This window comes from Coregonus clupeaformis, unplaced genomic scaffold (assembly GCF_020615455.1).
Source record: "Coregonus clupeaformis isolate EN_2021a unplaced genomic scaffold, ASM2061545v1 scaf1727, whole genome shotgun sequence".
In the NCBI taxonomy this organism is placed as follows: domain Eukaryota; kingdom Metazoa; phylum Chordata; class Actinopteri; order Salmoniformes; family Salmonidae; genus Coregonus; species Coregonus clupeaformis.
Window position 1 is genome coordinate 45932 of NW_025535181.1, and position 17032 is coordinate 62963.

At 47.2% G+C, this 17032-nt stretch overlaps 1 pseudogene; it reads right to left on the reverse strand.

Moving 5' to 3' along the window:
• The window catches only part of LOC121564672, a 63238-nt pseudogene continuing 46206 nt past the window's right edge, over nucleotides 1-17032 (reverse strand).

Below are 17032 nucleotides of genomic sequence, written 5' to 3' on the forward strand. Positions count from 1 at the left end.
ACTGGCTGGTGCATTTCCTGTCTGCTTAGAACACTGTGTTTTGACAGCACAGGGAAGATTTCTCTAGTTTCTGACACTGAGACAGTGTTGTTGAAATTTAAAGCACTGTCAAACACTCAGGAGGATGTTCGAAAGTGTGTGTGTGTGTGTGTGTGTGTGTTTGTGCACTAACCAGGAAGGACTGGCACTCCAGCAGTCTGTGTTCTGACAGTATGACTGTACAGTTGGAGAAAGACTGTTTCAGCGTCTTCCTCAGGACCTGCAACGTTCTGTCAACCAGAAACAAACCAAAACACAACCATTAGACAACATCTTTCTGTCAACCATACACAAACCAGAGTAGACAAAAATAACCACAGAGTTTAACGATAGGCCTACATCACTCTCTCTCTCTTTCTCCCTTTACATCCACTCTCACTTTCCCCAGTCTCACCCTACAACCTCCTCCCTTCAGCCCACTAATGTGCACTTCCTGCTGAGGTTAAGATGAAAGCAGCAGGTCTGAAGTTGACCAGCGTCATCAACCACCACTAATTCACTCATTACAGGCCCCATTTAGCGTAAAGACCTGTGTCGGTATATGTGGTTACACACATACTGTACGTCTCAGTACACACACAGCCAATGACCGTTACGGTAAGTCCTGGAATTGTCACCACATGCAGTGAGACACTCAAACACACACACACATCACACCACCACCCACATCTCCCTCCCTCCCTCCCTCCCTCCCTCCCTCTTCTCTTACATGGGGTCGAGGTAGGCGCTGGGTTCGTCCAGCAGCAGTATGCGGGCCTTGCTGAGTATAGAGCGGGCCAAACACATGAGCTGCTTGTGTCCGTTACTCAGGACGTAACCCCCGTCCTCCAGCTGGAAGTCCAGCTTGTCTGGGAACTGCTCTATCACTGACTTCAGACCCACCTGGAAGACACATGGGAGAACAGGAAAATAGGAAAAATCAATCAGTCAGTCAATGAATCAATCAATAAAACAAATGAGTGTAGTCATTTACCTCTGATGTGGAGTTCAGGGTAATACTATGTGATTGGAAAGGTCCACCACCTTCATTTTAATGGAGTCAAAACAAGTACAGTATGTGCATTGGGCGATCTATGATGTCATGTATAGGAGAGCAACATGACATCATAGATCGCCCAATGCACATACTGTACTTGTTTTGACTCCTTTAAAATGAAGGTGGTGGACCTTCCCGAACACATGGTATTACCCTGAACTCCACATCAGACATGACATCAGCTATGTTCAGAGTCAAGAGAAGGAGTCTTGTGTGTGTCTCCTGGCTGTGCTTGCTATGCAACCACCACTATGGTGTCTATGGTGGCTCCGTCACTGCCCCGCTCCACACACACGTACACAGCAACACCTTACCATCAGCATAGCATGTCAGAATGAGGTTACTACTGTATGGTAGGAAAGGGGTCAGTGTCACTCTCTGCAGTGTACAGACAGACAGACAGATTACAGACAGACAGACAGATAAACAGACACACTGACAGACAGATAAACAGACAGACAGACAGATAAACAGACAGACACACAGACAGACAGATAAACAGACAGACAGACAGATAGTTATGGATACAGGTATCCTGTATGTGTTTTTGTGTTTTTCCTCTCCTTCTGCCCTAATCACAGGTGTCCTTTGAGTTCCTGGTTGGTGGTCGTTTGTGGTCGTTGGGGTGTCCCACCTGTCCATAGTGAGTATGGATACTGTGGTGTCCTGTTTTTTGTGTACTCACTAATTTGCTGGTTACTCTATATGGTAACTATGTTGTGTGTTCCTGGGAAAAGGGGGATTTAGCAAGTTGCCCTTGGGCATATATTACCCGTAGAAAGAACATTGTCTAAAAAACACTAGTTAGACCTGAGCGGACCACCCACTGTATTTTTGTATGGTAGCAGTAGCTTAGCGGTTCTTGAGGCAGGCAAGATCAGTTTAGGGGTTTTTGACATTATTGTTTCATTCCTTGGGTCCTGCTCAGCCCTTTTTCCCAAACCTTTACCGTGTGTTCATAATAAACATTTTGTGTTTGACGGTAGCTTATGGTTGTCTGTGTATTTTTGATCTCACTGTTTCCGTGTCACGATTCTAATTTGCATGAGTTATGTTACGGGTCTCTTTTCCATCAACCCTAGACTTTTAAAGTAACACAGACAAACAGACAGACAGATAAACAGACAGACAGATAAACAGACAGACAGATAAATAGACAGACAGATAGACAGAGTGAGGAGAAAGGTGAAGGAAGGAGGATAGTGATAGAGTCTATAGGTAAAGAGATAGAGGGGGCAGTTAGGGTTAGGGTTGAGGCTAAGGTTAGGGTTGAACTGGGATGTGGACGTGAAGCCATGGTTAGGGTTGTGGTTGAGGGTTAGGGTTGAACCGGGATGTGGGCATGAAGCCAGGGTTAGGATTAGGGCTAGGGTTAGGGTTGAACCGGGATGTGGGCATGAAGCCAGGGTTAGGATTAGGGCTAGGGTTAGGGTTGAACCGGGATGTGGGCATGAAGCCAGGGTTAGGATTAGGGCTAGGGTTAGGGTTGAACCGGGATGTGGGCATGAAGCCAGGGTTAGGATTAGGGCTAGGGTTAGGGTTGAACCGGGATGTGGGCATGAAGCCAGGGTTAGGATTAGGGCTAGGGTTAGGGTTGAACCGGGATGTGGGCATGAAGCCAGGGTTAGGATTAGGGCTAGGGTTAGGGTTGAACCGGGATGTGGGCATGAAGCCAGGGTTAGGATTAGGGCTAGGGTTAGGGTTGAACCGGGATGTGGGCATGAAGCCAGGGTTAGGATTAGGGCTAGGGTTAGGGTTGAACCGGGATGTGGGCATGAAGCCAGGGTTAGGATTAGGGCTAGGGTTAGGGTTGAACCGGGATGTGGGCATGAAGCCAGGGTTAGGATTAGGGCTAGGGTTAGGGTTGAACCGGGATGTGGACATGAAGCCAGGGTTAGGATTAGGGCTAGGGTTAGGGTTGAACCGGGATGTGGACATGAAGCCAGGGTTAGGATTAGGGCTAGGGTTAGGGTTGAACCGGGATGTGGACATGAAGCCAGGGTTAGGGCTAGGGTTGAACCGGGAGGTAGACATGAAGTTAGAGTTAGGGTTGAACCGGGATGTGGACATGAAGCCAGGGTTAGGGCTAGGGTTAGGGTTGAACCGGGAGGTAGACATGAAGCTAGAGTTAGGGTTAGGGTTACACCGGGATGTGGACATGAAGCTAGGGTTATGGTTGTGGCTAGGGTTAGGGTTGAACCGGGATGTGGACATAAAGGTATGGTTAGGGTTGTGGCTAGGGTTAGGTTTGAACCGGGATGTGGATATGAAGCTAGGGTTGAGGGTTAGGTAAGGAGACTGAGGTATGTTACCCACAAGGGGGACAGGGTGCACAGGCACACTTGACCAAATAATCGTATAAACCGCTAGTTAAAAGAGAACACTTCTACAAGCTGTTAAGAGTGTATGGCTGGGGGTCTCACAGAACGCTCCAAACTCCGACCAGAATCAAAAAAGAGTGCTCTGTAGTGTTTATAAAGGGCCACTAGATAGCATCCTTTGGCCACAGGTGGGCCCAAATGCATGAAGCTCATTATTGTACATGTTCAGGAGCTGTGTATATATAGCCCAATATAAGGCCTTTTTGTTGGGAGAAGAGACCACCACAGAATCCAAACCTCAAAATATCTAGACCCTTAAAGAAATATATAATAAATCATAAATAAATAAGTATTGTTATTCATAAAGTTATAAGTGCTAATATGAACAAATCAAGTGCGTTAAGGGAAGGGTACTAAATGCTAACAAAGCCATAGATTTCAAAATAAAGTTGAGGCTGGTTGAGGCTAGGGTTGGGGTTGAACCGGGATAATAATAATAATATGCCATTTCGCAGACGCTTTTATCCAAAGCGACTTACAGTCATGTGTGCATACATTTTTACGTATGGGTGGTACCGGGGATCGAACCCACTACCCTGACGTTACAAGCGCCATGCTCTACCAATTGAGCTACAGAGGTATTGAGCTACAGAGGACCACGGGATGTGGACGTGAAGCTAGGATTAGGGTTAGGATTAGGGTTAGGATTAGGGTTAGGATTAGGGTTAGGATTAGGGTTAGGATTAGGGTTAGGATTAGGGTTGTGGTTGAAGCTAGGTTTAGGGTTGAACCAGGCTGTGGACATATAGCTAGGGTTAGGGTTAGACCAGACACCAGTGTGACTGATGTTAATGTTGTGTTTCACCTCCTCAGCCACCCGCCACAGTTCCTCGTCACTGTGGCGAGCGTGCGGATCCAGGTTCATACGAAACGTTCCAGTCAGTATGAAGATTTTCTGTCAAAGAAAAGAGAGAATGGAGGAGCTGTGTGAGTTGTTTTGTTTTTCAGGGTGACCTGTGTGACAGTTGTACTTTGTAGCCACACTGTACTTGTTGACCAATACCAAGTTATCAACAGTACTTGAAAGTACTGATATGTGTGAAATTAGTTTAGATTTAAAATGGGCCGCTATCAATCAGACATTGCAAGGGGCAGGGGAAAAAAATATGTGTCATCCGTATGCATTTGAGGACGTTTTTCCTGCGGTTCATTTTCATGCTATTTCGGTTGAAAAGCTTGTAAAGCAATGCTTAATATTAGCACTTGAGAAATACATATTTTAGCCTAGATATAGAAAGCTGGGATCCTCCTCTTTTTAATAGAGGCCATCAAAACTCTGTTTTCACACGCGATTACATGCAATAGAAATGTTGCGCAATGACTGGGCTTATATACACTGCTCAAAAAAATAAAGTGAACACTTAAACATTAGGTACCGAGATGAGATCCTCAGACCCCTTGTGAGACCATATGCTGGTGCGGTTGGCCCTGGGTTCCTCCTAATGCAAGACAATGCTAGACCTCATGTGGCTGGAGTGTGTCAGCAGTTCCTGCAAGAGGAAGGCATTGATGCTATGGACTGGCCCACCCGTTCCCCAGACCTGAATCCAATTGAGCACATCTGGGACATCATGTCTCGCTCCATCCACCAACGCCACGTTGCACCACAGACTGTCCAGGAGTTGGCGGATGCTTTAGTCCAGGTCTGGGAGGAGATCCCTCAGGAGACCATCCGCCACCTCATCAGGAGAATGCCCAGGCGTTGTAGAGAGGTCATACAGGCACGTGGAGGCCACACACACTACTGAGCCTCATTTTGACTTGTTTTAAGGACATTACATAAAAGTTGGATCAGCCTGTAGTGTGGTTTTCCACTTTAATTTTGAGGGTGACTCCAAATCCAGACCTCCATGGGTTGATACATTTGATTTCCATTGATACTTTTTGTGTGATTTTGTTGTCAGCACATTCAACTATGTAAAGAAAAAAGTATTTAATAAGATTATTTCATGCATTCAGATCTAGGATGTGTTATTTTAGTGTTCCCTTTATTTTTTTGAGCAGTGTACTTATTATATTCCATGCATCAACCTGCTGTTTAAGGAGCTGGCTCTCGCTGATATTCCGCTCTCGCTGATAGTGCATCCAAATGGCTGCCGTTGTGTTTGGCTTTGAGCTTGAAACAAGATCCACGACGACCATGGAATGTTTTAAAATGTAATTTGTGCATATCGGGTCCGGATGGGAAAGTCCCGGGTCCGGATGGGAAAGCCCCGGGTCCGGATGGGAAAGCCCCGGGTCCATTTCAGAATGGGACCTGTAACTCCCATCATCATTTATCCTCGTCATTCCAATTATTCCAGTTAAAACGTGTGTGTTTGATTTGATTGTCGATGGCATTTGCATTGATGTCAGAGTGATTAGAGGGACAATAGAGCTCTGAGTACCAGGCCATCAGCGACTTGAGGGCCATTAGAAAGTTTGGTAGGCTACTAACGCCCATCAGCGGCATTCATTTCCAGACCGCAGTTTTAGAGTAGGCCTAGTTACAGTGACTCAACGGTCACGTGGAATTTGACCTTGGTCATGACTCGTGACCTCCGGTATGGCGGTAATACGGTCACCGTAACAACCCTAGGGACTGATGGTACAATAGTTGAGCTATTTTCAGGTCCTTGAGGGGAGCTGTTTATAACCCTATGAGGAGAAATATATACCTGTGGCACCACACCAAAGGCTTTTCTCCAGGTCTGTAGTGTGACAGAGTCCCAGGAGACCCCATCAATGGAGATCTCTCCATCTGTAGAGGCCAGGCGCAGCAGGGCAGAAAGCAGGGTGCTCTTCCCTGAGCCTGTCCTCCCCAACACACCCACCTATGGACAGCCACAAACGTACACTGAGATAAGAATATGTACCATAATTAATTCAGAATATATACCATAATTAATTCAGAATATGTACCCAAAATCTCCACAAGCCATTGTCTTCCTACAGGTCTCCCACTACTCTCTCCCACTAACCTGCTCATTTTCAATAAAGATCTTGAGACAGCATTTTAACTGTGATACTATACGCTACATAGCATACAACATAACACTACACTGTAAACTGTGAGAAACTAGAAACCCTCTTTTCTCCCTCTGGCCTAAAGCATCAATGACAAGTAGGCCATTAGCAGGAAGCTTTAGCTAATGGCTAGGCAAAAGTGCTAATGGCTAAGCTAGGCCCAATGCGCTAGCCTCCCTCAGGTCTCGTTACTGAGAGCTCTTTCTCTGTAATTACCTCTCAAGACACACCACTGAGGGTTCATCTAGCCTCCTAACTGACGGAGAGAAATTCATCTACACTCGGTTCACCTGAGGGCAGATCAGGCCATCACACTAAATTACATTTACATTTGAGTAATTTAGCAGACACTTTATCCAGAGCAACATTTAGTGCATTCATCTTAAGATAGTAGGTGAGACAATGTGCCGAATACAACAGGTGTAGACATTACAGTGAAATGCTTACTTACAAGCCCTTAACCAACAACGCAGTTTATCACTTATAGCAAGTACATTTTCCCTCAATAAAAATGTTATCAGCATATGTTATATAAAAAAAAAAATTGAGGTAAGGTTTCTGACATTTTCGGAAGATGGGCAGGGACTGTCCTGACGTTCCATCATTGGAGTGCCATGACAGAGAAGAGCTTTGACTGGGCTGAGCGGGCGCTGACCCCACATATGGGTGGGAGTATCAGCCTCACACATGCACACGCACATCCCTGCACCCATCCCATACACACACACACACCATCTCCGCCCCTGTCTCCGCCCCTGTCTCCGCCCCTGTCTCCGTCCCTGTCTCCGTCCCTGTCTCCGTCCCTGTCTCCGTCCCCTACACTGTCACCTACACTTTGGCCCGCTTCCACGGTGAAGGACAGGTTCTGCAGCACAGAGCGTCCGGCCTCTGTGTACTTGACAGTCAGTCCCTGGACATCCATGTGGCCCCGGTTGGGCCAGCAGTCTTGAGTGTGGGGGTTGTCCAGGACCAGGTCTTTGCCTTTACCACCACCACTGGGTCTAGGCTCCTCCTGCGGCAAGTCGATGAACTTGAAGACCCGATCTACTGATCGCATCTGCAGAGGAAAAGAGGACACAGAGTTGTGAGGAAGGGGTAGGAGGAGGGGCATATGTGTGTGTGAACATGAGATAATATAAATGAGTAGAAACCTGTGGGAATGTGTGTACGGAGGGGAGTGAAACGTGTGTGTGTGTGTGTGTGTTTGTGGGAGTAAGGAGTGAGTTCATACTATAAGTGGGTCAATGTTAGTTTGTGACCTAATACTGTACATGTGACGGTATGTTAGAGTAGTGAGCTCCCTCGCCCTTGTTAATGAGTTCTATTCTCACATTAGTGAGTATTATCAGTGTATAGAAGTATCAGTCAGTCTGGCAATAATTGGTGAATTTTTCCAACACTAGGAGAACAAAATGTCCTGCACTGTGATAAGCTCTTTCAGAATCCTGAACCTGAATTAAGCTCATTTCCACAACAACAACACTGGGGTGTGTGAACTAAATATATAGTATTCTATATTTTGAAATCTTTCCTAACAACAAACAAGACAAGTGGCGTTTCCCACTCAAGTAAAGGTAGCCTTTTACACTCGACGGGTTGAAAATGGCAGATTTAGGCACTGATAAGCATCTAAATTGGAACACAGTGGCTGTACAGTAACATGCTATACATGACATCAGAGCTCTGTCTCTGCGTGTCTTCACAGCGCTGTATGGGTTTTGACTGACAGCCGTTCTGAAGTTGAGCACTGCACGGGACAAGTTGCCCCCATCCCTCCGGCACATTATTTGTTGTCTGAGTGAGGGAAATGCTGTAAATGAAGAGGAATCTATGTATTTTAAAGATGAGACCGTGAGGATTATAATAAATACTGCTTTGTAGTCATACAAGCAAGCCAAACACCCGTGAGTCCAAATGTACACTTCACATTTCCAAACCATATACAGTGTCAACGTTTATGATCACTCTGTTTGATGTACAGTTACAAGATGACATGGCGTCATTCCCTGGGTTGTTCTGAACAGAATGAGCCTATGTTTGTTTATTGGGAAGAAAATTTGCAGCAGAACACATAACTGAATGAGCTCAGGACTCCTTTCTATGCGCACCAAAATTACAATCTGTTTCTCTGAATTGCCTTGTGAAAGCCTAACACTGTAAAATCGTATTTTATAACTAGTCATGTTGGCAATAGAACAAGCTTTCAAATGATGCCCACCTGAGTCAGATATAATGGGCCATTTTGGGATTTCGTAAACAACAACAATAATTTTGTGATGCATCACCTTTTGTGTTCCAAACAAAACAACTACAAGTGTGCTTTCTCTAGTTCCTCAACAGCACAGCTAGGACAGCTCATAAAAGCGCCTATAGTTGAAGACCCTTCTTTGAGTCATACAAGTGCACCAGTTAGTCCTCAAATCAAATTAAAATCAAATTAAATGTTATTAGTCTCCTACACATATTTAGCATATTTCGTTTTCTCACTCAAACCCTTGTCATTGTTTTTGTCTTATGTTCCACCTACCCCACATGTCCCAGGAATATTCTTATCATGTTACTGAATGTATCCAGAGTATTTTCAGATTTCGTTATCAACAAATGTGGCTAAAAGTACAGTAAATGTAAAATGCACATATAATAAACAGGATTCAGTCTTAGATTCAGTCTTGTGTCAGGTGAACTGTTGATTCCTTAACTTTGGTTGAATACTTTTCCCAATATCTCCAAACTGTTCCCATTCAATTGCTATCATGCTTATGCATATGCATTTCATATTTCTTCTTTAAGAAACATTCTAATTGACCCCTATCCATATAGGCCAATTCAAACGAGTGTAAAAGGTTAATGAGATTCATATTTGTGTGTGTGTTGTGCGTGTTTGTGTGTGCGATACTGATACTGATCACTGCCTACTGGTAATGTACATACCAGTCCGTCCACAGTGATGCTGGTGATGACAGCCCATTGGAAGGTACCAAGGATAAGCATGGCTAAGGCCACGATGATGCCAATCTCCCCTGGCTTATCCTCTGTGGAACACACACACCACATTATCAGTGCGCACACACCCACACGTCATAGCATACTTCACTGCAACCCTTTGTTATTATACACACACAAACACACAGGTATTCAACGGTCTGTAAAATTACCCCTAAATTCACTACCAACATAAACACTGTGGCCCATTTAGAGATTCTCTATGACACACAAGAGGCAAAGATCTTTTCTACGTTGTCCATGAGAAGGCAGCAACAATTTACTCAGGCCTAAAGTAAATATGGGTACATGCTACGCAGTCGGCATCTGTAATATGCCAACTTCCTTTTCAAGTAAATGCTTTATTGGAAATAGCCTAACAATATTAAGTGTGTCTGTCTGTCTGCCCATCACTCACGGTTGGTTCCCACGGCGATGAAGGCTGCGGCGCTGAAGAAGAAGACGAAGATGATGTCACAGCGGAAGAGGAACCATCGCAGCGTGGAGAGGTAGTGGAACCATATGGCCGTGTGGGTGTTCAGGGCCTTGTGGAACAATGTTTCAAAGTAGCACTGACGTCCAAATGCACGGATGGTCCACAGACCCTTTAGAGAGATGATGAGGTGAGAGAAGATAGGGCTACGGGCTGGGAGGAGGGAGAAAGACAGAAAGAGAAAGAGAGATATAAAGAGAGTGAACAGAAGAAGAAAAAAAAAGAGCAAAAGGGAGAGAGAGAAATGGAGGGAGAGAGGGTGGAATGGAGGAAGAGAGAGTGGAATGGAGGGAGAGAAGAGAAACACAGAAGCATTAGTCAATCACTCACAGGATCTAGGTACTTCTTGACCAAAATGTAGCTAACGGGTGATGTCAACCCTGACTTACAGTACATCACGTAAGCAAGGTGGTGTGAAAGGAAGGCCCGGAAAATCGTTAAAGACCAACCACCCAAGCCATAGACTGTTCTCTCTGCTTCCATACACAAAAATGTATGCACGCATGACTGTAAGTCGCTTTGGATAAAAGCGTCTGCTAAATGGCATATTATTATTATTATTATTCCTCAAGGCAAGCGGTACTGGTGCATCAAGTCTGACACCAACATACTCCTGAACAGCTTCTATCCCCATGCCATAAGACTGCTAAATAGCCAACTAAATAGCTGTCTCTATGCACACTCACAGGGCCCTACACACTACGTACACTGATACATCAACCCACATACAAACACTCACTCCATCATTTGCGCACACACACAATATGCACATACAGTACATTTATAGTGACTCTACACACACACATACAATCATCATATACACTTCTGCTACTCTGTTTATCATATATCCTGATGCCTAGTCACCTTACCCCTATTCACATCTACTTCTATCGATCCAGTATTACATTTTACATGTCATTTAGCAGACACTCTTATCCAGAGCGACTTACAGTTAGTGAGTGCATACATTTTCATACTGGCCCCCGTGGGAATCGAACCCACAACCCTGGCATGGCAAACGCCATGATCTACCAACTGAGCTACACGGGACTACAGAGGACTACAGTATCCCTGCACATTGTAAATATGGTATTGGAACTGACCCTGTATATAGCTTCTTACTTTTTCGTGTTCTTCTTCTTCTTCTTAATTCTATATCTTGTGTGTTTTTGTTCTACCTTGATATTTTTAGTATTACATTGTTATTGATTACTGCATTGTGGGGGTTAGAGCTTGCAAGAAAGGCATTTCACTGGACGTTTCAGAGGGGCATTGTTATGTGAGGAACAGTGAGAGAGTGATGCCAGGATGGAGCCAGAGGAAATCCCTGATCGGATTTTCACTCTGACCCCTCCGTGGCTGCAGAAAGGCCTTGTTGCCATCTGCGACACACACAGAATGACAGGATCAGGAGGAGTGGAGTCAGAATGTCCCAAGTCCCGACACGGACACACACACACCTATCTCTCACTATTTCAATCCAACAAAGTAAGTTAAAGGGAATGTTTACAGAATGTTGGGAATTGTTGGGGCGAGGGAGAACTCAAGCAAGAGTTCCATTACGTATCCTATCCCCTATCCAGTCATGTCAGATCAGTGGTTACAATTGTTAAAGGGCCACCACTTTCCATACAACTAAAGGACCCGAGGACAGATTTAGGCATCCAAAGACATCACCCATCAATTATTTTCAAATCAAATCAATGTTTTTTGGTCGTGTACGGGGTTGTGATTCTAGAATCTGATTGGACGAGAGCTGACCTCGCACTCCGTTATGTCCCACTTCCCCTCCAGCGGACCTCGCCCCTCTGTGCATCCTCTCCGGCCTCCACCCTCTCCTCCCTCCATTCTCTTCTCTCTCCATCCTGCTGTTGCCCATTGGGTTAACCTCTGACCCTTGGTGCTGTGCCACACGCCTCCCCTGCTCTGCTGGCAGCGCTGCCCGCCCACTGACAGACAAGATGAGCCAGTGGTAGTCTCATAGTCTGTTGCCCACTGCTACAACTTCCTCCATTCACTTTGTGGCTTTCCAAGTTTTCTCTCACTTTCACTTTTCTCTCCAATATGTGATATCTCTTTCTATTCCTCCTCTCCTGTTTTCACTCTCCTTTCTTTTATATCCCTTACTTTCTTCGCTTCCCTGTCCGGTACAATAGAACTTCTGGAATAGTTCCAAAAGTGAAAAGCCTGCTCACCTTTCTCACCAGTGGAGATAAATCAAGTTCCCCAGCCGCAGCCCCAGCCAATACCCCTACCAGTCTCACCCTCAGCCTCCAGTTGTTTGAGCTGCTGTCCTGTACGCAGGAAGTACTTCCTCAGGACCATGAATATGACGGCCAATGGGATCGCGGCGATGAAGATGTATGGCCGCATGATGGACACAGTAGAGATGGCTCCCAGCACGATCAGAGTTAACTAGAGGGAGATAATACGAATCATGTAAAATACAGAGCTTTCATGGCATCAAAAAACTAAAATGAAAAACCTCAAAACAAAAAAAGACAGAGAGGGATAGAGATAGATCGAGATAGAGACTGGGAAAGAATCTCTTTGAGAGAGAATGAGTGACAGAGTAGCCAGTCACCTACCTGGATGACAGACAGACAGACAGACAGACAGACAGACAGACAGACAGGCAGGCAGGCAGGCAGGCAGGCAGGCAGGCAGGCAGGCAGGCAGGCAGGCAGGCAGGCAGGCAGGCAGGCAGGCAGGCAGGCAGGCAGGACAGGCAGGCAGGACAGGCAGGCAGGCAGAGCAGCCAGTCACCTACCTGGATGACAGACAGACAGATACCTGGATGACAGACAAACAGACAGACAGACAGACAGACAGACACAGACAGACAGACCGAGGAGCCAGTCACCTACCTGGATGACAGACAAACAGAACAGACAGACAGACAGACAGACAGACAGACAGACAGACAGACAGACAGACCGACCGAGGAGCCAGTCACCTACCTGGATGACAGACAAACAGACAGACAGACAGACCGACAGAGTAGCCAGTCACCTACCTGGATGAGGTCAAACAATACAAGAGGAAGCATGTCGTCGATGGTGGCCATGTCTTTAGTGAACTTGTTCATGATCCGACCTACAGGGCAGAAAAACACACACATGGAATTGACTGCTGCTGAACGTTAGAGGAATTGACTGGTGGTGGTCGTACTGACTAACTGACTGATGTATATGCTGTGAGATTACATAGACAACTGACTGATACATTAGACATTTAAGCCTGTGTTCAGATACAGTACCGGTAGATGCATGTACGTATGTATCTCTAGCAGATTGGTTAAGCCAGGGGTTTCAGCAGTGGGCCTCACCTGTCTTCATAGTGTTGAGTACGGCCATGGGGGGCCTCAGCACAGCAGTGAGCATCTGTTCATGCAGCCTCTTGGACACGGTCAGTAAGGTGTGGACCAGTGGCAGGCCTCTGAAGAACCCCAGTGCCAGAACGCTCTCCGACGTCGCCACGTAGATGTAGATGATGTAATAGGTGCTGGTTGGCGTGACGATGACTGACTGTTGGACGGCGGGTGACGAGGTGTTGGAGTGTTGTTGGTCTACGTAGTTAGGCGCCAACGGGTTGGCCTCCTCTGTCCAGATCTTACTGAGAGGGAGAGAAGAGAGTATAATGGTTACAACAGTATCTGAACTCTGTTTTTTCCTACTTTAGGCCAGGTCCTGAGAGACAACTGCCGATTTTTTTTTCTTCAACTGATGATATTTTTGTTTGAGTACTTTGCATTTAGCTGTTTACATGTTATCATGCTGATCTGAGCTGTTTACATGTTATCAGGCTGATCAGAGGTGTTTACATGTTATCATGCTGATCTGAGCTGTTTACATGTTACCAGGCTGATCTGAGCTGGTTACATGTGATCAGGCTGATCTGAGCTATTTACATGTGATCAGGCTGATCTGAGCTGTTTACATGTTATCAGGCTGATCTGGGTTTCTTTGTTACAGGAGGTGGTCGCAGTTACGGAGCGACCCACTAGGTGTCATCCTCCGACAACCTTAGGCACCTCCTCACTCACAATCTGGACTAATCATTATCTTATTGGTGTCACCTGTGTCTACCAGTTCACCTGTGTATTTATGCCCTCACTTCCCTGTGTTCCCTTGCTCTGTTTTCTCTGCTAGTTCTCAATGCCAAACAGTACTAATCAGTGTCTGATCGCGAGACGTATGTACAGGTACTTGAGAAGTGTTCTCCCTGTTTCATTGTTGTTTTCAGTCATAGTTAGTATTCCGTATGTTTGCTGTCAGCCTGTTTTTGGAGACCAATTTGATCCTCCTTTATTTTTTTGTCCATTATTTTGTATCCTGGTTTTGGGACCGGTCATGGGCCTGGACAGCCGGCCATTGGGGTCGGGCTTCATCACCTGGCGCACTGTCCCCATGCGTGTCCGGGTGGCAGGGGGGCTATGGGAGGATATCTCTGTGGATGACTTCGTCAACTATTTTGAAAAGAAGGTTGACGACATCCGATCCTCGTTTGTTAAGTTAAATGACACCGCTGGTCCTGCTCACACTGCCCTACTCTATGCTTTGACTTCTTTCTCCCCTCTCTCTCCAGATGAAATCTTGCGACTTGTGACGGCCGGCCGCCCAACAACCTGCCCGCTTGACCCTATCCCCTCCTCTCTTCTCCAGACCATTTCCGGAGACCTTCTCCCTTACCTCACCTCGCTCATCAACTCATCCTTGACCGCTGGCTATGTCCCTTCCGTCTTCAAGAGAGCGAGAGTTGCACCCCTCCTACACTCGATCCCTCCGATGTCAACAACTACAGACCAGTATCCCTTCTTTCTTTTCTCTCCAAAACTCTTGAGCGTGCCGTCTTTAGCCAACTCTCTTGCTATCTCTCTCAGAATGACCTACTTGATCCAAACCAGTCAGGTTTCAAGACTGGTCATTCAACTGAGACTGCTCTTCTCTGTGTCACGGAGGCTCTCCGCACTGCTAAAGCTAACTCTCTCTCCTCTGCTCTCGTCCTTCTAGACCTATCTGCTGCCTTTGATACTGTGAACCATCAGATCCTCCTCTCCACCCTCTCCGAGTTGGGCATCTCCGGCGCGGCTCACTCTTGGATTGCGTCCTACCTGACAGGTTGCTCCTACCAGGTGGCGTGGCGAGAATCTGTCTCCGCACCACGTGCTCTCACCACTGGTGTCCCCCAGGGCTCAGTTCTAGGCCCTCTCCTATTCTCGCTATACACCAAGTCACTTGGCTCTGTCATATCCTCACATGGTCTTTCCTATCATTGCTACGCAGACGACACACAATTAATCTTCTCCTTTCCCCCTTCTGATAACCAGGTGGCAAATCGCATCTCTGCATGTCTGGCAGACATATCAGTGTGGATGACGGATCACCACCTCAAGCTGAACCTCGGCAAGATGGAGCTGCTCTTCCTCCCGGGGAAGGACTGCCCATTCCATGATCTCGCCATGACGGTTGACAACTCCATTGTGTCCTCCTCCCAGAGTGCAAAGAGCCTTGGCGTGACCCTGGACAACACCCTGTCGTTCTCCGCTAACATCAAGGCGTTGACCCGATCCTGTAGGTTCATGCTCTACAACATTCGCAGAGTACGACCCTTACACAGGAAGCGGCACAGGTCCTAATCCAGGCACTTGTCATCTCCCGTCTGGATTACTGCAACTCGCTGTTGGCTGGGCTCCCTGCCTGTGCCATTAAACCCCTACAACTCATCTAGAACGCCGCAGCCCGTCTGGTGTTCGACCTTCCCAAGTTCTCTCACGTCACCCCGCTCCTCCGCACACTCCACTGGCTTCCAGTTGAAGCTCGCATCTGCTACAAGACCATGGTGCTTGCCTACGGAGCTGTGAGGGGAACGGCACCTCCGTACCTTCAGGCTCTGATCAGTCCCTACACCCAAAACGAGGGCACTACGTTCATCCACCTCTGGCCTGCTGGCTCCCCTACCTCTGCGGAAGCACAGTTCCCGCTCAGCCCAGTCAAAACTGTTCGCTGCTCTGGCACCCCAATGGTGGAACAAGCTCCCTCACGACGCCAGGACAGCGGAGTCACTCACCACCTTCCGGAGACACTTGAAACCCCACCTCTTTAAGGAATACCTGGGATAGGATAAAGTAATCCTTCTACCCCCCCCTTACCCCACCCCCCCCCCAAAAAAATTAACAAATAAATATATTTTGTAAAGTGGTTGTCCCACTGGATATCATAAGGTGAATGCACCAATTTGTAAGTCGCTCTGGATAAGAGCGTCTGCTAAATGACATAAATGTAAATGTAAATGTGACGCTTTACATTGGCCCCGGTCCTAGGGCATCCTGATCCGTCCCTGCCGTTCATTGTGGAGGTGGATGCTTCAGACGTTGTGGTGGGAGCAATCCTGTTCCAGCGGTTCCTTACGGACGGTAAGACTCACCCCTGCGCGTTTTTCTCCCGTCGGCTGTCCCCGGCGGAGCGGAACTACAATGTGTGAACCATGAGCTGCTAGCGGTCAAGCTTGCCCTGGGGGAGTTGAGGCATTGGCTAGAGGGGGCCGCCCATCCATTCATCGTATGGACTAACCATAAGAACTTAGCCTACATTCAGGGGGACGAGAGGCTCAATTCGCACCAGGCCAGGTGGGCGTTGTTCTTCACGCGCTCTCCCGGCAATTTGACCCCGTGGACCTGGTGGAGAGGGACGACCCCATTGTCCCCAACGCCGTGATTGCTGCCCCAGTTTCGTGGGGAATCGATAGGCTGGTCAGAGCAGCGCTACGGCTGGAGCCCTATCCGGGCGGAGGTCCATCGGGGAGGATATACGTATCCAAGGCTGCGCACTCACGACTACTTCAGTGGGCGCACGCGTCCGAACTCACCAGCCATCCGGGGAGTGACAGGACTTTGGAGTTCCTGCGTAGGAGGTTCTGGTGGCCATCAGCTGAGGGGGATACCTGCGCCTTCGTGGCTGCTTGCCCGGTGTGCGCACGAACAAAGAACTCACGTCAGCCCGCGGCAGGGCTGCTCTGACCCCTGCCTATCCCCAAGCACCCCTGGTCCCACATTTCATTTCCGCCCTAACCCCCCTCTGATGGATACACATTTAC